Source organism: Cetorhinus maximus, chromosome 33 (assembly GCF_964194155.1).
Source record: "Cetorhinus maximus chromosome 33, sCetMax3.hap1.1, whole genome shotgun sequence".
Lineage (NCBI taxonomy): Eukaryota > Metazoa > Chordata > Chondrichthyes > Lamniformes > Cetorhinidae > Cetorhinus > Cetorhinus maximus.
In genome coordinates this window covers 9,275,432-9,299,689 of record NC_135911.1, presented here as the reverse complement: position 1 = coordinate 9,299,689, position 24,258 = coordinate 9,275,432, and the positions used below count along the sequence as shown (strand labels likewise).

Sequence of the window (24,258 nt, the reverse complement as noted above, 5' to 3'; positions counted from 1 at the left end):
GAGTTTTCTCTCTGTACCTGTCCTGTGCTGCACCTGCCCCTGGGAGTGTTTGATGGGGATGGTGTAGAGGGAGCTTTACTCTGTATCTAACCCCGTGCTGTACCTGTCCTGGGAGTGTTTGATGGGGACAGTGTAGAGGGAGCTTTATTCTGTATCTAACCCCGTGCTGTACCTGTCCTGGGAGTGTTTGATGGGGACAGTGTAGAGGGAGCTTTACTCTGTATCTAACCCCGTGCTGTACCTGTCCTGGGAGTGTTTGATGGGGACAGTGTAGAGGGAGCTTTACTCTGTATCTAACCCCGTGCTGTACCTGTCCTGGGAGTGTTTGATGGGGACAGTGTAGAGGGAGCTTTACTCTGTATCTAACCCCGTGCTGTACCTGTCCTGGGAGTGTTTGATGGGGACAGTGTAGAGGGAGCTTTACTCTGTATCTAACCCCGTGCTGTACCTGTCCTGGGAGTGTTTGATGGGGACAGTGTAGAGGGAGCTTTACTCTGTATCTAACCCCGTGCTGTACCTGTCCTGGGAGTGTTTGATGGGGACAGTGTAGAGGGAGCTTTACTTTGTATCTAACCCCGTGCTGTACCTGTCCTGGGAGTGTTTGATGGGGACAGTGCCTCCAAAATTGCTCTGTAGCCCAGAACTGTGGATAAGAACTGGGTCCATCACTAAAACGTCTGAACTGTGTTGATTTATTTCGCATTATCGCACATGAAGGAAGAATTACACATTCAAAAACTTTTTTTTGGTGTCACAGAAGGCAAACAAACATTTTCCTTAAAGTCCCACAGTAACAATTGTTTAAATACATAAAATGTTTAATCACACCTTGCAACAAACATCAGAAAGAAGCTTAACACTTTTGAAGTTAAATATTTAAACTTTTATAATTTAATAATTTAGATTTAAGTTAAGCATGGCTGATTGAGTTGGTGGAAGGTTGGGCAGGAGCTTGTCCAGTTGAGAGCTCCAACATGTCTGGGTTCGAAGTTCTGCAATTCCCTTCCCCAAACCTGTCCATGTCTGTCTCCCCCTTTTAAAACCACCTCTTTGACCAAGGTTTCAGTTGCCTGGCCTGTCTTTGGCTGGGTGTCACTTACGTGCCTGATTATCGCTTCTCCGAAGCAACCAGGTGACATTTTACTGTGTCGAGGGTGCTATATAAATGCAGGGGAGGGCAAAGGAATCAGCGAATATATAAAGGTGCTGCCAGAGAGATGATCGCACAGAAAGGGAGAGGGGCTCAGAGAAAGGAGCAGCCCTGCCGCTGTGATTTTTCAATCCTTACCCACTCTGTTCAGCTCCTCAGCACTAAAACTACAGAGCTGTGTGTGCCTGTGTACACACATACACCACAGAGACACAATCTCACACACACGCACTCATACATACACCAGAAACACACACACACACACATATATATAGACACACACACACATATATAAACACACACACATATATAGACACAAACACATATGTACACACACATAAACACATGAATGCACATATATATGTATGTACACACACAGGCTAACACATACAAGCATACACAGACACACATACTGACACACACACACACAGGCACACATAGGCTAATGTTAACATCCAGTCAGCTGTACACATGCTAACACACGCATTCAGACAGACACACATGCTAACACACACACAGACATAGAGACACAAACACACACACACACACTAACAAATACACAGCCCTGCAGTTATTATGCAGCTCTCCTCTAGTTAAGCTCCTCATTGAAGGATCTGACTGGATGAAAAAGGCAGGCAACAGGCACAATACAGCCCCCAGTGCTGAATTAGCAGGAAGGAGAGAGGGAAACAGGTGATTGACTGGATCTCTGCATCAAGGTACTTTCCAAGAGAAAAATAAACATTAGCACGTCGGTCTGAAAGTCAGGTTAAGCATGCTGCCCTTTGCACAATGAATGAGGTGAACATGAAAAACTAATTTCTTTAGCCAGTGAGCATCTGAACACAGTCAGACCGGGTAAGGTGCCAAGCTCGATTCTCAGTCAGCACTGAGTTGGCTGGCTAACCGCAGCTGGGGGCTGGAGTATGGATTCGTCTCAACACGACAGGATTAACAAACAAAAAAAAATGAAAGACTTGCATTTACATAGCGCCTTTCTCAACCTCAGGCAGTCGAAAAGCACTGTACAACCAAAGAAGTAAATTATATTTTTAAGAAACGTGGTCACTGTCGAAACATAGAAAACCCGGAAGGCAATCTGCGCACAGCAAGATTCCACAAACAGCAAAGTGTGAGTGACCCGGGTCATCTGTTTTTTTTTCAGTGATGTGGGTTGAGGGATAAACGTTGGCCCCAGGACACCGGGGAGAACTCCCCACCCTGCTCTTCTTCCAAATAGTGGCCGTGGGATCTTTTACACCCACCTGAGAGGGCAGACGGGGACCTCAGTTTAATGAGTGCAGTACTCCCTCGGTGCTGGCAATGGGCATGTTGTCCTGGATTATGGGCTCCAGCCCATGACCTGCTGAATCAGAGGCAAGGGAGAGTGCTATCCAGTGAGCCCACAGCTAAGCCGTAATTTGGCATAACTGCAAGTTTGGTCCCCTTCCTCCCTCAAGGGCAAGTGCAAACGGAGCAGTAATGAGATAAAGAAAATTCGGGCCCATGTCTGACGGTGGGCGTTAGCTAACCAGAGTTGGCTCCTTCTCTTGGAATCAGTAGAACATGCGACTGCTCTATTTAAAGGGTGTGATGAGAATCAGGCACCTTGTTTTATCTGTCCTGCGAATGAGCGTTAAATGAAAAGACAAGCGACTGAATAGGGGGGCGGCGGGGCAGGCAGGGAGAGGCAGGCATAGAAAGAGTTCCAGAAACACAGAGAGCGAATGATGTAAGTGACTGGGAGAGACAGGGAGAGATACAGGAACAGGCACGTACACTGACAGAGAGAGAGATACAGGGTCAGACACATACACTGACAGAGAGACAGAGAGAGAGATACAGGATCGGCACATACACTGACAGAGAGAGAGATACAGGGTCAGACACATACACTGAGAGAGAGATACGGGAACAGGCACATACACTGACAGAGAGATACAGGGACAGACACATACACTGACAGAGAGAGAGATACGGGAACAGGCACGCACACTGACTCAGAGGGAGATACAGGAACAGCCACGGACACTGAGAGAGAGGAAGATACAGGAACATACATTGACAGAGAGAGAGAGAGATACAGGAACAGGCACATACACTGACAGAGAGCGAAAGATACAGGAACAGGTACACACACTGACAAGAGAGACAGAGACACACAGAGAAAAACAGGAACAGACAAATGCACTGACAGAGAGAGAGATATAGGGTCAGACACAAACACTGACAGAGAGAGAGATACAGGAACAACCACACACACTGACAGAGAGACAGAGAGATACAGGAACAGGAAATACACTGACAGAGAGAGAGATACAGGGTCAGACACATACACTGACAGAGAGAGAGATACAGGAACAGGCACATACACTGACAGAGAGAGAGATATAGGGTCAGACACAAACACTGACAGAGAGAGAGATACAGGAACAACCACACACACTGACAGAGAGATACAGGGACAGGAAATACACTGACAGAGAGAGAGATACAGGGTCAGACACATACACTGACAGAGAGAGAGATACAGGAACAACCACACACACTGACAGAGACACAGAGAGATACACACACTGACAGACAGAGAGATACAGGGTCAGACACATACGCTGGCAGAGAGAGAGATACAGGAACAGGCACATACACTGACAGAGAGAGAGGTACAGGGTCAGACACATACACTGACAGACAGACAGACAGACAGACAGACAGAGAGAGATACAGGATCGGCAAATACACCGACAGAGAGAGAGACACAGGAACAGGCACGCACACTGACTGACAGAGAGATACAGGAACAGCCACGGACACTGAGAGAGAGAAAGATACAGGAACAGGAACATACATTGACAGACAGAGAGAGAAACGGGAACAGACACAAACACTGACAGAGAGAGAGATATAGCGTCAGACACAAACACTGATAGAGAGACACAGGAACAACCACGCACACTGACAGAGAGATACAGGAACAGGCACACACACTGACAGAGAGAGAGAGAAAGATACAGGAACAGGTACACACACTGACAGAGGGACAGAGACACACAGAGAGAAACAGGAACAGACACAAATACTGACAGAGAGAGAGATATAGCGTCAGACACAAACACTGACAGAGAGAGAGACACAGGAACAACCACGCACACTGACAGAGAGATACAGAACAGGCACACACACTGACAGAGAGAGAGACATAGGAACAACCACACACACTGACAGAGAGATACAGGATCGGCACATACACTGACAGAGAGAGAGATACAGGGTCAGACACATACACTGACAGGGAGAGAGATACAGGGTCAGACACATATACTGACAGGGAGACAGAGAAAGAGATACGGGAACAGGCACATATACTGACAGAGAAAGAGAGACACAGGAACAGGCACGCACACTGAGAGAGACAGAGAGATACAGGAACAGGAAATACACTGACAGAGAGAGAGGTACAGAGTCAGACACATACACTGACAGACAGACAGACAGAGAGAGATACACGATCGGCACATACACTGACCGAGAGAGAGACACAGGAACAGGCACGCACACTGACTGAGAGAGAGATACAGGAACAGCCACGGACACTGAGAGAGAGAAAGATACAGGAACAGGAACATACATTGACAGAGAGAGAGAGAGAAACGGGAACAGACACATACACTGACAGAGAGAGAGCGAAAGATACAGGTACACACACTGACAGAGAGACAGAGACAGAAAGAGAGAAACAGGAATAGACACATACCCTGACAGAGAGAGAGATATAGGGTCAGATACAAACACTGACAGAGAGAGAGAGATACAGCAACAGGCACATACACTGACAGAGAGAGAGACACACAGGAACAACCACACAGGATGACAGAGAGACTGAGAGGTACAGGAATAGGCACATACACTGACAGAGAGAGAGATATAGGGTCAGACACGTGCACTGGCAGAGAGACAGATACAGGATCGGCACATACACTGACAGAGAGACAGAGAGAGAGATACAGGAACAACCACACACACCAACAGAGAGATACAGGAACAGGCACATACACTGACAGAGTGCGAGATACAGGGTCAGACACATACACTGACATAGATATAGAGAGAGAGAGATACAGGAACAGGCACATACACTGACAGAGAGAGAGATACAGGGTCAGACAAATACACTGACAGAGAGAGAGATACAGGGTCAGACACATATACTGACAGAGAGACAGAGAAAGAGATATGGGAACAGTCACATACACTGACAGAGAAAGAGAGACACAGGAACAGGCACGCACACTGACTGAGAGAGAGATACAGGAACAGCCACGGACACTGAGAGAGAGAAAGATACAGGAACAGGAACATACATTGACAGAGAGAGAGAGAAACGGGAACAGACACATACACTGAGAGAGAGAGAGCGAAAGATACAGGTACACGCACTGACAGAGAGAGAAAGAGAGAAACAGGAATAGACACATACCCTGACAGAGAGAAAGATATAGGGTCAGATACAAACACTGACAGAGAGAGAGAGATACAGGAACAGGCACATACACTGACAGAGAGAGAGAGATACAGGAACAACAACATAGGATGACAGAGAGACCGCGAGATACAGGAACAGGCACATACACTGACAGAGAGAGAGATATAGGGTCAGACACGTACACTGACAGAGAGAGAGATACAGGGACGGACACATACACTGACAGAGAGAGAGATACAGGAACAGGCACATACATTGACAGAGAGAGAGATACAGGGTCAGACACATACACTGACAGAGAGACAGAGAGGGAGATACCGGATCGGTACATACACTGACTGAGAGAGAGATACAGGAACAGGCACATACACTGACAGAGAGAGAGATACAGGGTCAGACACATACACTGACAGAGAGACAGAGAGAGAGATACAGGAACAGGCACATACACTGACAGAGAGAGAGATACAGGGTCAGACACGTACACTGACAGAGAGAGAGATACAGGGACGGACACATACACTGACAGAGAGATACAGGAACAGGCACATACATTGACAGAGAGAGAGATACAGGGTCAGACACATACACTGACAGAGAGACAGAGAGGGAGATACCGGATCGGTACATACACTGACAGAGAGAGACATACAGGATCGGCACATACACTGACAGAGAGAGAGATACAGGGTCAGACACATACACTGACAGAGAGACAGAGAGAGAGATACAGGATCGGCACACACACTGACAGAGAGAGAGATACAGGGTCAGACACATACACTGACAGAGAGACAGAGAGAGAGATACAGGATCGGCACATACACTGACAGAGAGAGAGATACAGGGTCGGACACACACACTGACAGAGAGACAGAGGGAGAGATACAGGATCGGCACATCCACTGACAGAGAGAGAGATACAGGGTCAGACACATACACTGACAGAGAGACAGAGAGAGATATACGGGAACAGGCACACACACTGAGAGAGAGAAAGATACAGGAACAGGAACATACGTTGACAGAGAGAGAGAGAGATAGAGGAACAGGCACATACACTGACAAAGAGAGAGAGAAAGATACAGGAACAGGTACACACACTGACAGAGAGACAGAGACACAGAGAGATACACACACTGACAGAGAGAGAGATATAGGGTCAGACACAAACACTGACAGAGAGAGAGATACAGGAACAGGCACACACACTGACAGAGAGAGAGATGCAGGGTAAGACACATACACTGAAAGAGAGACAGAGAGAGAGATACAGGAACAGGCACATACACTGACAGAGAGAGAGATACAGGATCGGCACATACACTGACAGAGAGAGAGATACAGGGTCAGACACACACACTGACAGAGAGACAGAGGGAGAGATACAGGATCGGCACATCCACTGACAGAGAGAGAGATACAGAGTCAGACACATACACTGACAGAGAGAGAGATACAGGAACAGGCACACACACTGAGAGAGAGAAAGATACAGGAACAGGAACATACATTGACAGAGAGAGATAGAGGAACAGGCACATACACTGACAAAGAGAGAGAGAAAGATACAGGAACAGGTACACACACTGACAGAGAGACATAGACACAAAGAGATACACACACTGACAGAGAGAGAGATATAGGGACAGACACAAACACTGACAGAGAGAGAGATACAGGAACAGGCACACACACTGACAGAGAGAGGGACACAGGAACAACCACACACACTAACAGAGGGACAGAGAGATACAGGAACAGGCACAGACACTGAGAGAGAGATACAGGATCGGCACATCCACTGACAGAGAGAGAGATACAGGGTCAGACGCATACACTGACAGAGAGACAGAGAGAGAGATACGGGAACAGGCACACACACTGACAGAGAGAGAGATACAGGATCGGCACATACACTGACAGAGAGAGAGATACAGGGTCGGACACACACACTGACAGAGAGACAGAGGGAGAGATACAGGATCGGCACATCCACTGACAGACAGAGAGATACAGAGTCAGACACATACACTGACAGAGAGAGATACGGGAACAGGCACACACACTGAGAGAGAGAAAGATACAGGAACATACATTGACAGAGAGAGAGAGAGATAGAGGAACAGGCACATACACTGACAAAGAGAGAGAGAAAGATACAGGAACAGGTACACACACTGACAGAGAGACATAGACACAAAGAGATACACACACTGACAGAGAGAGAGATATAGGGTCAGACACAAACACTGACAGAGAGAGAGATACAGGAACAGGCACACACATTGACAGAGAGAGAGACACAGGAACAACCACACACACTAACAGAGGGACAGAGAGATACAGGAACAGGCACAGACACTGAGAGAGAGATACAGGGTCAGACACATACACTGACAGAGAGACAGAGAGAGAGATACAGGATCGGCACATACACTGACAGAGAGAGAGATACAGGGTCAGCCACATACACTGACAGAGAGAGAGATACAGGAACAGGCACATACACTGACAGAGAGAGAGATACAGGGTTGGACACACACACTGACAGAAAGACAGAGAGAAAGATACAGGAACAGGCCCATACACTGACAGAGAAAGAGAGATACAGGGTCAGACACATACACTGACAGAGAAACAGAGAGAGAGATACAGGAACAGGCACATACACTGACAGAGAGACACAGATAGAGATACAGGATCTGCACATACACTGACCGAGAGAGAGATACAGGGTCAGACACATACACTGACAGAGAAACAGAGAGAGAGATACAGGAACAGGCACATACACTGACAGAGAGAGATACAGGGTCAGACACATACACTGACAGAGAGACAGAGAGAGAGATACGGGAACAGGGACGCATACTGACTGAGAGGGAGATACAGGAACAGCCACAGACACTGAGAGAGAGAAAGATACAGGAACAGGCACATACACTGACAAAGAGAGGGAGAACGATACAGGAACAGGTACACACACTGACAGAGAGACAGAGACACACAGAGAGAAATGGGAACAGACACATACACTGACAGAGAGAGATATAGGGTCAGACACAAACACTGACAGAGTGAGAGATACAGGAACAGGCACACTCACTGACAGAGGGAGACACACAGGAACAACCACACACACTGACAGAGAGATACAGGAACAGGCACATGCACTGACAGAGAGACAGGGAGACAGGGTCAGACACATACACTGACAGAGAGTCACAGGATCGGCACATACACTGACAGAGAGATACAGGATCAGACACATACACTGACAAGAGAGAGACACAGGAACAGGCACATACACTGACAGAGAGACAGAAATACAGACACAACAGAGAATGACATTGACACAGAGAGAGAGAGAGAAAGACAAACTAATTCAGACAGACAGAAAGAGAGATATAGAGACGCACGAGAGATGCACGTTAGAACTGGGGATGGGAGACATAGATTCAAAGACACACACAAACAAACACAGACACATACATACGTGACACATAGATTAAGGCTCCTACAGCGAGACAGGGCAGGCAGGTACAAACATAGCCCACTCCATGCTGCAGTCACGATTAGCTGACATCCCCTACACTGATATCATCAGCTCAACTCTAGGTGGAATTAATTTTGTTTTTAAAAAGCTCTCTATTGTGGCCCAATCCACCACAAATCACTGTTTAAATGATCTTAAGCCTTATTTTAGCATATATATACATATTTATAAAACACACTCCTAGCCATCCTGCGCATAACACTCTCCTTACTAACCATTATCCTGTATGCAACAGGCTTATTGTCCAATATATACTCTCCTCAGTAACCATTGCCATCCTCATAGTATATCATCCACCCACTCAAGTCCACTGGTGCTTGAGGAGTAAGGTAACAGCTCACCCTACTCCCTCAGAAAGAATTGCTCGATTACAGGAAGTTTATAATAATCAGGCATCAGTGTGACAAACTGGAAAACATACAGTTCGAGGGTGGGAGGGAGAGAGGGAGGGAGAGAGAGATGGAGGGGAGAGGGGGAGAGAGAGGGGAGAGAGAGAGGGGTGAGAGAGGGTGGAGAGAGGGAGAGAGAGAGGGAGGGGAGAGGGAGGGGGAAAGAAAGGGGGAGAGGGGAGAGATAGAGGGAGAGGGAGGGTGGAGAGAGGGAGAGAGGGAGGGTGGAGAGAGGGAGAGAGAGGGGGGTGAGAGAGGGTGGAGAGAGGGAGAGAGAGAGGGAGAGAGAGGGAGAGAGAGGGAGGGGAGAGAGACAAACAGGGAGGGTGGAGACAGGGAGTGAAAGAGAGGGTGGAGTGAGGCAGTGTGAGAGGGGGGATTGAGAGAGAGAAGGAAGAGAGAGTGAGACAGGGAGAGGGATGGAGAGGAGAGAGAGGGAGGGGGTGAGAGGGGTTCAAAGAGAGGGGTGGGAGAGAGACAGGCAGGAAGAGAGATGGGGGAGAGAGGGAGAGTGAGAGAGGGAGGGGCAGAGAGAGGGGGGAGAGAGATGGTGGAGAGAGGGATAGTGAGAAAGGGAGTGAGAGAGGGATGGGGACAGTGAGGGAGAGAGAGAGGGGGAGGGGCGAGAGAGAGAGAGAGGGGGGGAAAGAGAGATGGGGAAAGGGAGACGGGGAAAGGGAGAGGTAGGGGTGAAATGGAGGGAGGGGAGTGAGAGACAGCGAGAGAAGGAGTGAGAGAGAGAGAGAGAGAGGAGTGGGATACAGGGTGAGGGAGAGAGGAACAGGCAATGAGAGAGAGGGAGGGGGAGTGCGGGAAGGAGGGAAAGGGGGGGTGGGGGGAAATGAGAAAGAGAGGGGATTGGAGAAGGAGGGAGTGAGAACCTTTCCCATGTGGGACTGCCTCAGTGCCGAGGGCCTGGAGGCAAGGACATGGAGCCCAGCTGACCGATGTTGAGAGAGACGGAGGAGGTGAAATTGGGCAGGCAGTGGCGAGGAGGCATTGGGCTCAGCACGGTGCCCCGCAGCGTAAAGGAGCAGACATCTTTCAGCACGTGGAATTTCTTCCCAGATTCTAGGTGGTCAAAGGTCTCTGGAAAAGCAGTCAGGAGAAAACAGGAATCAGTGACTCACCAAACAGCATCTCAAGGGGGTAAAGCTGACACCGTTCATTGTGAAGAACAGGTTACTTGAGATTCGAAGACTGGATGTGAAAGACAAGGATGACTATTTGCCTTGGTAATATTTAGGGCAAATTAAGTTAGTTTGTGCTACTCGATGGGTGTGCAGGGTGGATCACATGTCCTAATCTTATCTCCGACCAGTTTCTCATCTAGGTTTCCCCAATTCGTCCTATTAATCTATTTTTCCAATCAACAGCCAACATTGCTTCTTATTCATGTTAATCATGGTGCCCAGGACCCTTGTGGACAATACACCAAGGCTCTCGCAGTCAGACACATTGATAACGGGCATCAAAGCTGCCCCTCCCGGCTGGTGACAGCCTGGAAACTGATCCCCCTGTGCCTGTTCTTCAGGTGCTCCTTGGGACGATGGGAGGCCCCGACACTGGCTGCAGGAGGCCAGCGCGGCAATTCCACGCTGAGGGCAAAGTCACGCCTCGCGCCGTACGGGGCGAGGGCCAACGAGGAGGTGACCTGGGGCAGGACGTGGACGCGCTACACGTGAAAAGTCAGGGCGCGTTTGCGGACGTCTCTCCAAAACTGGTCTAACCTGAGAGAGGCAGGTCCTGGGGCAGCCTTATCCCTCGTGCCAGTGCTGCACCATCAGGGACACTGTCCTGGGGTCGGGGCCAAATAAGTACAAGAGTCGGGGCCCTCATCGTTCAGCCTCCTTCGACAGCGCCTCCCAAACCCGCGACCTCTACCATCTAGAAGGACAAGGGCAGCAGACACATGGGGAACACCACCACCTGGAAGTTCCCCTCCAAGCCACTCACCACCCCGACTTGGAAATATATCGGCCGTTCCTTCATGTCGCTGGGTCAAAATCCTGGAACTGCCTCCCTAACAGCGCCGTGGGTGTACCTACAGCGGTCCAAGAAGGCAGCACACCACCACCTTCTCAAGGGGCAACGAGGGATGGGTGATAAATGCTGGGCCCAGCTAGCGATGTCTAGATCCTGTGAAAGAACTTTCGAAGGGAGGGGTTGCGGGACAGTGCCCCACTCACTCACCACCCCCGCCCCCCAACCCCAGCCCACCACTGTGCCCAAAAAAGCTCACATCCGAATTTCGAGACACACACTTCAATGTGAAGAAGATCTACGACTATCCCCCAGCATTTTGGGCAAATCCCTCCCCCCAGCTAATGCCCCATCCCAGCCCACAGCCTCTGCAAGGGCGCCTGGTTTGCACCTACCTGCTTGTTCACCGGAGCCATTTCTGTTGCAGCTTTGCCTCAGGTCTGCCTGCAGCCCGTTCTCTGTTCCCTCCGCGCAGAGCACCGCGGGCAGCCTGGTGCCGTCCAGGGAGGGTGTGGAGGCAGCGGGCCCACTCGGGGCACCGGCTGCGGGCGCCAGGCCGGCAAAGGTCAGCGGCGCGCTGGGCGGCCGGGCGCGGCCGCAGGGGGCGCCCGGGGGGTTGTCCTGCCGGAGCGGGCCGGAGCGGGGCGGGGCGAGGGTGGCGGACGTCCGCCTGGGGCCGGACGGCTGGGGGAGCGAGCCGGTGGCGGGGGCGTGGTGAGGGGTCACCGTCGCGGCGCCAGTGAGCGGGGCTGGGCTGGACGACGGCGTGGGAGAGTAGCTGAGCACCATCAGCGCCTCGGCAGCTTCCTTGTGCAGCTGCTCCTCGGAGAGAAGGGAGGCGAAGGAGAGCCTCCTCGGAGCACAGAGAGTCTTCCCTCTTCTTGCCAGGGCCTGCAAATCAAGAGCATGGTTTACAGAGCATTACAGAGTAATTGCAGCCCTGAAACAGGCCATTCGGCCCCTCTGGTCCATGCCAGCGTTTAAGCTCTGTACCCGCCCCCTCCCAACTTCTCTTGATCTCACCCGGTTAGCGTATCCTTTCTCCCTCGTGAGTTGATCTGATGTCCACGCCAGACCCGCAACATCCCACATGCTTAGGGGAAGGCCAGATGTGGCACAGCTGCCGAAGACCCCCTCCCCCCCACACCACCCCCCTCACTCTCCGAAGCGCCCACAACGACAACAATAACCGCACGTTCTCTGGAAGCCCACGACAATCCTGCGTCGGACTCTTCAGTCATGAGGATGACCCACAGAAGACTATGAAGTCGCTCACAGCTTGGACCGACTCAAGAATGAAGAATTCCCCCTCCCCCCCAACCCTGAAGCCCAGAGACATCCCAGCGCAACCAAGGCGAGGGGGCAATCGGGCAACGCCCCCAACAAGAGAGCGAGAGACGGGGGGGGGGGGGAGGAAACCAGGGAGACTCCTGACACCAACCTGGTACGCCGCTCCAGTTCTGATGGGTGTGCGCTCAGTCTGGCCAGCGCTGCTTGTCCGGGACGTTGCAGGATGTGGGACGGAGGAGGGCTCATCGTCAAGGACGCTGGGCCTCACCACCCCACAGCTGTAGGGAACGGGTGGCCTGGGGTCGACGTGACAAGGTGGAGGAGTTAAACCTGGCGTGGCGGCTGGCAGCGGCAGTCTGTAACGGTGATAAAGGAAGGTGTGAAGGATCAGTTCACAGTGTGGAGACAGCTGATGCCTGCCTTTGGCTACTGAAGTGTAATAAATTAAAAAAAATAGCCCTGTGACAGTTTACAGGGTGAACGCAGTACCTCGTGTGTGCTTTTTTTTTGTGTTTTATTCGCTCTTAGGATATGGGCATTGAGAAGAAACGAGACTTGCATATCTATAGCCCTTTTCACAAACTCAGGACATCCCAAAGACCTTGAGAGTCAATGGAGCACTTCAAGCCAGACCCTCTGCTCCTTTAGTGTGCTGGTTGGTGTTTCAATACTCTCCCGAGGACATTTCACAATGCGCACAGGAACTTTCACATCCACCTGAGAGAGCAGAAGAGTTTAATGTTTTACCCGAAAGACAGTGACAGTGCAGCACTCCCTCAGTCCTGCACTAAGACTGTTTTTTTTCCCCTATTTGTTCGATATGACCTCACTGGCAAGACCAGCATTTTTTGCCCATCCCTAATTGCCCTAACACACTTCCAGGGACCCCTCTGTAAACCATAAGACAATCCTAGAGATGCCCTGCAAATATTGACACACACCCTGGGGACCTCCTGTAAATACTGACACACTCCCCGGGGGCCTCCTGTAAATACTGACACACTCCCCGGGGGCCTCCTGTAAATACTGACACACTCCCCGGGGACCCCCCTGTAAATACTGACACACTCCCCGGGGACCCCCTGTAAATACTGACACACTCCCCGGGGACCCCCCTGTAAATACTGACACTCCCCGGGGACCCCCCTGTAAATACTGACACACTCCCCGGGGACCCCCCTGTAAATACTGACACTCCCCGGTGACCCCCTGTAAATACTGACACACTCCCTGTTGACCCCCTGTAAATACTGACACACTCCCCAGGGACCCCCTATAAATACTGACACACTCTCTGGGGCCTCCCTGTAAATACTGACACACTCCCCGGGGAGCCACTGTAAATACTGACACAATCCCCGGTGATCCCCTGTAAATACTGACACACTCCCCAGTGACCCCCTGTAAATACTGACACACTCCCCGGTGACCCCCTGTAAATATTGACACACTCCCCGGTGACCCCCTGTAAATACTGACACACTCCTCGGTGACCCCCTGTAAATACTGACACACTCCCCGGGGCCCCCCTGTAAATGCTGACACACTCCCCGGGGCCCCCCTGTACATACTGACACACTTCCCAGGGATCCCCTGTAAATACTGACACACACCCCGGGGCCCCCATGTAAATGCTGACACACTCCCCGGGGACCCCCTGTAAATGCTGACATATTCCCCGGAGACCCCCTATAAATATTGACACACTCCCCAGGGACCCCCTGTAAATACTGACACACTCCCCGGGGCCCCCCTGTAAATACTGACACACTTCCCAGGGATCCCCTGTAAATACTGACACACACCCCGGGGACCCCCCTGTAAATACTGACACACACCTGGGTCCCCCTGTGGATACTGACACATTTGGAGGGAGGTTATGCTTCAGTTATACAGAGCACTCGTGAGACCACATCTGGGGTACTGTGTACAGCATTGGTCTCCTTATTTAAGGAAGGATGTAAATGCATTGGAAGCAGTTCAGAGAAGGGTGACAGACTAATACCAGGAATGGGTGGGCTGTCTTAAGAGGAAAGGCTGGACAGGTTAGGCTTGTAATCACTGCAGTTTAGAGGAGTAAGAGGTGACTTGATTAAAACATAGATCCTGAGGGGTCTTGACAGAATGGGTGTGGAGAGGATGTTTCCTCTTGTGGGAGAATCTAGAACTCGGGGTCAATGTTTCAAAATAAGGAGTCACCCGTTTAAAATGGAAGTGAAGCAAGTTTTTTCTCTCAGAGGGGCGTGAGTCTTTGGAACTCTCTTCCTGAAAAGGCGGTGGAGGCAGAGTCTGAATACGTTTAAGGCAGAGGTGGACAGATTGTTGGTAAGCAGGGGGGTGATAGGTTATCGGCGGTAGGCAGGATGCAGATTTGAGGTTACGATCAGGTCAGCTCAGATAATTACTATTAAATGGCGCAGCAGGCGCATGGAGCTGAATGGCCTACTCCTGCTCCTTGTACAAATATATGTTCATACGTTCCCTGTAAATACTGACACACTCCCGGGAACCTCCTGTAAATACAGACACACTCCCAAGGACACACTATTAAAACTGACACGCTCCCCGGAGTCCCCCTGCAAATGCTGACACACTCCGGGGGACCCCCTGCAAATGCTGACACACTCCCCGGGGACCCCCTGTAAATACTGACACACTCCCCGGGGACCCCCTGTAAATACTGACACAATCCCCGGGGACACCCTGTAAATACTGACACACTCCCCGGGGACCCCCTGCCAATACTGACACACTCCCCAAGGACAACCTGTAAATACTGACACACTCCCCGGGGACCCCCTGTAAATACTGATACACTCCCTGGACAACCCCTGTAAATACTGACACACTCCCCGGAGACCCCCTGTAAATACTGACACACTCCCCGGGGACCCCCTATAAATACTGACTCACTCCCCGAGGACACCCTGTAAATACTGACACACTCCCCGGTGACCCCCTGTAGATACTGACACACTCCCCGGTGACCCCCTGTAAATACTGACACACTCCCCGGTGACCCCCATAAATACTAACACACTCCCCGGAGACCCCCCTGTAAATACTGACACACTCCCCGGGGACCCCCTGCCAATACTGACACACTCCCCAAGGACAACCTGGAAATACTGACACACTCCCCGGAGACCCCCTGTAAATACTGACACACTTCCTGGAGACCCCCCTATAAATACTGACATACTCCTCGGGGATCCCCTGCAAATACTGACTCACTCCCTGAGGACACCCTGTAAATACTGACACACTCCCCGTGGATCCCCTGTAAATACTGACACACTCCCCAGGTACGCCCTGTGAATACTGACGCACTTCCTGGAGACCCCCCTATAAATACTGACATACTCCTCGGGGATCCCCTGCAAATACTGACTCCCTCCCTGAGGACACCCTGTAAATACTGACACACTACCCGGAGACCCCCTGTAAATACTGACACAATCCCCGGGGACACCCTGTAAATACTGACACACTCCCCGGGGACCCCCTGCCAATACTGACACACTCCCCAAGGACAACCTGTAAATACTGACACACTCCCGGGAGACCCCCTGTAAATACTGACACACTTCCTGGAGACCCCCCTATAAATACTGACATACTCCTCGGGGATCCCCTGCAAATACTGACTCACTCCCTGAGGACACCCTGTAAATACTGACACACTACCCGGAGACCCCCTGTAAATACTGACAAACTCCCCGGTGACCCCCTGTAAATACTGACACACTCCCCGGTGACCCCCTGTAAATACTGACACACTCCCCGGTGACCCCCTGTAAATACTGACACACTCCCTGGTGACCCCCTGTAAATACTGACACACTCCCCGGTGACCCCCTGTAAATACTGACACACTCCCCGGGGACCCCCCTGTAAATACTGACACACTCCCCGGTGACCCCCTGTAAATACTGACGCACTCCCCAGAGACCCCCCTGTAAATACTGACACACTCCCCGGGGGCCCCCTATAAATACTGACGTACTCCTCGGGAACCCCCTGTAAATACTGACACACTCCCCAGAGACCCCCTGTAAATACTGACACACTCCCCAGAGACACCCTGTAAATACTGACACACTCCACGTGGACCCCCTGTAAATACTGACACACTACCCGGGGACCCCTTGTAAATACTGACACACTCCCCAGGGACCCCCGGTAAATACTGATACACTCCCTGGACACCCCCTGTAAATACTGACACACTCCCCGGAGACCCCATGTAAACACTGACACACTCCCCGGGGACCCCCTATAAATACTGACGTACTCCTCGGGGATTCCCTGCAAATACTGACTCACTCCCCGAGGACACCCTGTAAATACTGACACACTCCCCGGAGACCCCCTGTAAATACTGACACACTTCCTGGAGACCCCCCTGTAAATACTGACACACTCCCCGTGGATCCCCTGTAAGTACTGACACACTCCCCAGGTACGCCCTGTGAATACTGACACACTTCCTGGAGACCCCCCTATAAATACTGACGTACTCCTCGGGGATCCCCTGCAAATACTGACTCACTCCCTGAGGACACCCTGTAAATACTGACACACTACCCGGAGACCCCTGTAAATACTGACAAACTCCCTGAACCCCCCGTAAATACTGACACAATCCCCGGGGACACCCTGTAAATACTGACACACTCCCCGGAGACCCCCCTGTAAATACTGACACACTCCCCGGGGACCCCCTACCAATACTGACACACTCCCCAAGGACAACCTGGAAATACTGACACACTCCCCGGAGACCCCCTGTAAATACTGACACACTTCCTGGAAACCCCCCTATAAATACTGACATACTCCTCGGGGATCCCCTGCAAATACTGACACACTCCCTGAGGACACCCTGTAAATACTGACACACTACCCGGAGACCCCCTGTAAATACTGACACACTCCCCGGGGACCCCTTGTAAATACTGGGACACTCCCCAGAGACCCCGTGTAAATACTGGGACACTCCCCAGAGACCCCATGTAAATACTGACACACTCCCCGGAGACCCCCTGTAAATACTGACACACTCCCCGGGGACCCCCTATAAATACTGACGTACTCCTCGGGGATTCCCTGCAAATACTGACTCACTCCCCGAGGACACCCTGTAAATACTGACACACTCCCCGGAGACCCCCTGTAAATACTGACACACTTCCTGGAGACCCCCCTGTAAATACTGACACACTCCCCGTGGATCCCCTGTAAGTACTGACACACTCCCCAGGTACGCCCTGTGAATACTGACACACTTCCTGGAGACCCCCCTATAAATACTGACGTACTCCTCGGGGATCCCCTGCAAATACTGACTCACTCCCTGAGGACACCCTGTAAATACTGACACACTACACGGGGACCCCTGTAAATACTGACAAACTCCCTGAACCCCCTGTAAATACTGACACAATCCCCGGGGACACCCTGTAAATACTGACACACTCCCCGGAGACCCCCCTGTAAATACTGACACACTCCCCGGGGACCCCCTACCAATACTGACACACTCCCCAAGGACAACCTGGAAATACTGACACACTCCCCGGAGACCCCCTGTAAATACTGACACACACCCTGGAGACCCCCCTATAAATACTGACACACTTCCTGGAAACCCCCCTATAAATACTGACATACTCCTCGGGGATCCCCTGCAAATACTGACACACTCCCTGAGGACACCCTGTAAATACTGACACACTACCCGGAGACCCCCTGTAAATACTGACACACTCCCCGGGGACCCCTTGTAAATACTGGGACACTCCCCAGAGACCCCGTGTAAATACTGGGACACTCCCCAGAGACCCCATGTAAATACTGACACACTCCCTGGGGACCCCCTGTAAATACTGACACACACCCCGGAGGCCCCCTGTAAATACTGACACACTTCCTGGAGACCCGCCTGTAAATACTGACACACTCCGAAGGACACACTGTTAATACTGACACACTCCCCAGAGACCCCCTGCAAATGTCGACACCCTCCCCGAGGACACCCTGTAAATACTGACACACACCCCGAGGACACCATGTAAATACTGACACACTCCCCGGGGACCCCCTGTAAATACTGACACACTCCCCGGGGACACCCTGTAAATACTGACACACTCTCCGGGGGCATCCTGTAAATTCTGACACAGGTTCCCAGAGGCCCCCCTGTAAATACTGACACACTCCCCGGGGACCCCCTGTAAGTACTGACACACACCCTGGGGACCCCCTGTAAATACTGACACACACCCTGGGGACCCCCTGTAAATACTGACACACTCCCCGGGGATTCCCTGTAAATACTGACACACAGCCTGGGGACCCCCTGTAAATACTGACGTACTCCCCGGGGACCCCCTGTAAATACTGACACACAGCCTGGGGACCCCCTGTAAATACTGACGTACTCCCCGGGGACCCCCTGTAAATACTGACACATTCCCCGGGGATTCCCTGTAAATACTGACACATTCCCCGGGGATTCTCTGTAAATACTGACACACTCCCCGGGGATTCCCTGTAAATACTGACACACTCCCCGGGGACCCCCTGTAAATACTGACACACTCCCCAGGGACCCACTGTAAATACTGACACACTCCCCGGGGACCCCCCTGTAAATACTGACACACTCCCCGGGGACACCCTCTAAATACTGACACACTCCCTGGGGACCCCCTGTAAATACTGACACACTCCCCGGGGAGCCCCTGCAAATACTGACTCACTCCCCGAGGACACCCTGTAAGTACTGACACACTCCCAGGAGACCCCCTGTAAATACTGACACAGTCCCCGGGGACCCCCTGTAAATACTGACACCCTCCCCGGGGATCACCTGTAAATACTGACACGCTCCCCGTGGACCCCATGTAAATACTGACACACACCCTGGGGACCCCCTGTAAATACTGACACACTCCCCAGGGACCCCCTGTAAATACTGACACACTCCCCAGGGACCCCTCTGTAAATACTGACACACTCCCCGGGGACCCCCTTTAAATACTGACACACTCCCCGGGGATTCCCCTGTAAATACTGACACACTCCCCGGGGACCCCCTGTAAATACTGACACGCTCCCTGTGGACCCCCCATAAATACTGTGCCACCCAGAGACGAATGCAGACATACCTGCAGCGATTCCCCCTCTGGTCCTAATGGAAGCAAGGTTGGTAGAATCCCCACTGAGCCTCACCTGACCTGGTTGGTGAAGTGGAGCGATGTGATGTGGGGGCTCTGATACCAGTAGGGAGCGTTGTGCTGTTGCTGCAATGCCTGGCCAGAACTGGGTTGCTGCACGATGACATCGCGTGGGCTCTGTCGCGGCGAGACGACGCTCTCGATGGCCAGGACCACGTCTCCGTGGCAACGCTCTGGAGGGAAGGAAGCACAGTGGGGGAGCATGTAATAGATGTGTGTGGAATAAAGGGAAGATCACCTTAACACTTAGTAGGTATTAATGGGACATTTACTGCGCCTCTGATGGGTATACAATCTGCATTTTCTTTTTTCAGACTCTCTCTCTCTCTCTCTCTCTTTCTGACTGAATCTTGTTGGTTTACTTGAAACCCTGTAGCCCCTCTGGAACCTCTCCTGTGTGGCTTCTCCTCATGAGTGAATACAGACAGCGAATGTTCGCTGGAAGGGTAAGGGGCACCAGACCTTAGGCTCACCCAATGGTGATTGCACAAAGCATCGCGGATTGGGGGTGGTGGGGGGAGGGGAAATTCGACAGCAAGGAGCCTGGAAGGCTGCCCTTCTCTAGGCCATTGTTGGGAGGAGGGCGAGTGCTCAAATTAACTGCAATGCCGAGGAACTCCTTCACTCAAGAGGGTTGTGAATCTTTGGACACAAAAGCAATATACTGCTGGAACTCTGACAACAGCACAAAAAAGGCGCTGGAAATACTCAGCAGGTCGGGCAGAGTCTGTGGAGGGAGAAACAGAGTTAACGTTTCAGGTTGACCTTTCGTCAGGGCTCAAGAAGGGTAGAAATATAGGAGTTTGTCAGCCAGTGGGAAGGGGGGAGGAGCGAAAGAGGAACTCTGTGATAGATGGAGGGCAGTGGAGATTAAATGACAAAAGATTTTAGGATGCAAGGGTCAGAGCGCGGTAATCGGTATAGTAAAGAAACAAAGGTTGCGTCCAAATGAGGCGTGAGATAAAAACATCTAAACGCAACACGAAGGGATAAAGAAAGAAACAAGACAAAGACCATAAAATAAAACACGTAGGACAAGATGGAGGCGGATGTTATGGTCTGAAGCCGTTGAACTCAAGGCCGAGTCAAAAGATAAGATGCTGTTCCTCGAAGTTGCGTTGAACTTCACTGGAACACTGCAGCAGGCCAAGGATAGAGAGGTCAGAGTGGGAGCAAGGTGGAGAGTTGAAATGGCAAGCAACCAGAAGCTCAGGGCTGTGCATGCGGACTGAACAGAGACGCTCAATCACCCAGGCTGCGTTTGGTTCCCCCCACCCCACCACCCGCCTCGTGGTGCAGAGGAGACTACATGGTGAGCAGCGAATACAGCAGACTAAATTGAAAGGAGTACAGGTAAATTGCTGTTTCGTTTGGGAGGAGTGTTAGGGGCCTTGGACAGCGAAAGGGGAGCAGGTGAAGGGACAGATGTTGCATTTCCTACGCTTGCAATGGAAAGGTGCCCTGGGGAAGGGAAGGGGGTGTTAAGGGGTGACTGAGGAGCGAACTCTGGATGTTGCAGGGGGAACGGTCCCCACAGAATGATGGGAGGGCAGGGGAAAGATGTGTCTGGTGGTGGCATCACGCTGGAGTTGCCGGAAATGGCGGAGGATGATCCTTTGAATACGGAGGCTGGTGGGGTGGGAGCAGGGGGGGCGGGGGGGGTGCGGAGCCCTGTCACGGGCGTGGGTGGGAGGGGGAGGGGCAGGGGTACGTGAAATGGATCAGTCACGTTCCAGGGCCCCGTCAGCCACGCTGGGTGGGAATCCTCGGCTGAGGGAAAGGGAGGACACGTCAGAAGCGCCGACGTGGAAGGTTGCATCGTCGGGAACAGATGCGAGGGAGACAGGGAAACTCGGAGAAAGGAATGGTGTCCTTACCAGGAAGCAGGGTGTGAGGAAGTGTAGTCAAGGTAGCTGTGGGAGTCGGTGGGTTTGTAGTGAACGTTACTAGACATGGAGGCAGAGAAATCCAGGAAGGGAAAGGGCTGGACCAAGTGCAGGTGAGGGAAGGGCAGAAATTGGAAACAAAGTCAATGAAAATTTCCAGTTCGTGGCGAGACCAGTGCCGATACAGTCATCAAACCTTTGGAATTCTCTATCCCAATGGGGGCTGTGGATTCTCAGTCGTTCGATACATTCAAAACGAAGATCGACAGATATCTGGGCACCAGGGGAATTGAGGGTTTGTGGGGACAGGGCGGGAAAGCAGATTTGAAATAAAAGATCGCCCATGATCTTATTGAAAGGCAGAGCAGGCCTGGAGCACTCCTGTTGCTACTTCTTATGTTCTTCTGTACCTATCTCCTTACCCCAACCACCCCCAACTCCGGATCCAATCAGCATGCTCAACGAACCCGGAACCTGGGAGTCTCCCAGTCAACGTAACATTAAATAAACTCACTGGAATGGATAGAGGGTTGGAAACACAGGGTAGGGTTTCACCATCACTGTCTTGGTGGTCAGCTGGAAGAGTCGTTCAACACCTTTTACCGAATTCAATAGGCTTACACACCAATAATTTCAACGGGCCAGAAATTAGATGGGCTCTGTAAGGGGGTGGCCTATTCACTTCTGTGGCTTACCACCTGAGACACCTACCCAGCTAAGGCCTCGTCCTTCCTTATCTCTAACCTTGTCCGGCTCAACGCTCCAGAACTCTTGCAGGTTCCCCTCCAAACCCACCACCCTCCTCCTCCCTCCCTCCCCCCCTCCGATTCCCATCGCTCCACCATTGGCAGCCATGCCTTCAGCTGCTCGGGGCCCTAAGCACTAGAATTCCCTCCCTAAACCTCTCCGCCTCTCTCTCTCCTCCTTTAAGATGCTCCTTAGAGTAGCTGACCAAGTTTTTGGTGAGCTGTCCTAATATCTCTTCATGTGGCTCTGGGTCCAATTCTACCTGAAAGGCTCTCCTGAGGAGCGCCTCAGGGAAGCTTCATCACATTGCAGGCGGCTATATAAATGTAATTTATTGTTGGCATCTCCAAGCTGTTACTAAACCACCTGCCCTTCGTGGGGAGATGATGTAGAGCTGTGTCACCGGGCTAGTAATCCCAGAGGCCCAGGCTAATGCCCAGGGTACATGGGTTCAAATCCCACGGCAGCTGGTGGAGTTTAAATTCAATTAATAAAATCTGGAATTGAAAGCCAGTTTCAGTCATGGCGACCATGGAACTATCACCGATTGTCGTTAAAAACCCATCTGGTTCACTAATGTCCTTCAGGGAAGGGAAATCTGCCGTGCTTACCCGGTTTGGCCTACATGTGACTCCAGGCCCACAGCGATGGGGTTGACTCTTAACTGCCCCTCCGAAATGGCCGAGCGAGACACTCAGCTCAAGGGGCAACTGGGCAACAGGTGCAGCGACGCCCACATCCCATGGGAAGAATAGGGGGGGGAAAGAAAGCTCCCCGTTCTCACTCACCCAGTACCGTCTCCAGGAGATGTGGGCTGTGCTGAGGGAACACTTGGCAGAGTAGGGCATGGTGGCTGGGGTAACCGTGGACGATGGTTGGCGGAGAGACACCGTGCAAGGCCTGGGCGCCCGAGTCTGGACAAGTCGTGCAGGTAACGAGTGCCGATGGGAAAGGAGCACGGTGCTGCTGTTGGATCCTGCACTGGGACTGCGTCTCTCTCTGTAGCAAAAGCAACATGAACCGGTTAGTGTCACAGTCATACAAGCGACTCATCCACCTGGGCCTGTGAAGCCACACACATCACGATGCAGGGACGCAAACCGCCAAGACGGGGGCTTGGGCTCCCGCTCTCTGCAGCACAAGTCCAGACCTCTGCATTACTCATCCAGTAACGTTACCGCGATATTACTGCACCCACACTAGAGTCGGTCACCATGGCACTGTCTTCGCTGTGGGTTTTTATTAAGACCATTTTCTCCCGGGTGAGACAAAGGAAAACCCGGACAAAAACCTTGGACAATTAGGGGAAGTACCCCTGGATAACTCAGCAAGTACAAGTTGGCAGGTCAGCGATCCCAATCAATCTTACTGCCTGAAATTGCTTTCTTTTTTAAATCGTTCTTTGGGATGTGGGCTTCGCTGGCTGGGCCCAGCATTTATTGCACATCCCTAATTGCCCCTTCAGAAGGTGGTGGTGAGCTGCCTCCTTGAACCGCTGCAGTCCATGTGGTGTAGGTACACCCACAGTGC

General features: G+C 51.7%; 1 protein-coding gene across 1 annotated transcript in view; it reads right to left on the bottom strand.

Annotated features, from left to right (window-relative positions):
* Positions 1-24,258, bottom strand: part of LOC144671554 (histone-lysine N-methyltransferase PRDM7-like) — a 177,965-nt gene that overhangs the window by 60,783 nt on the left and 92,924 nt on the right. The window lies entirely within an intron of this gene.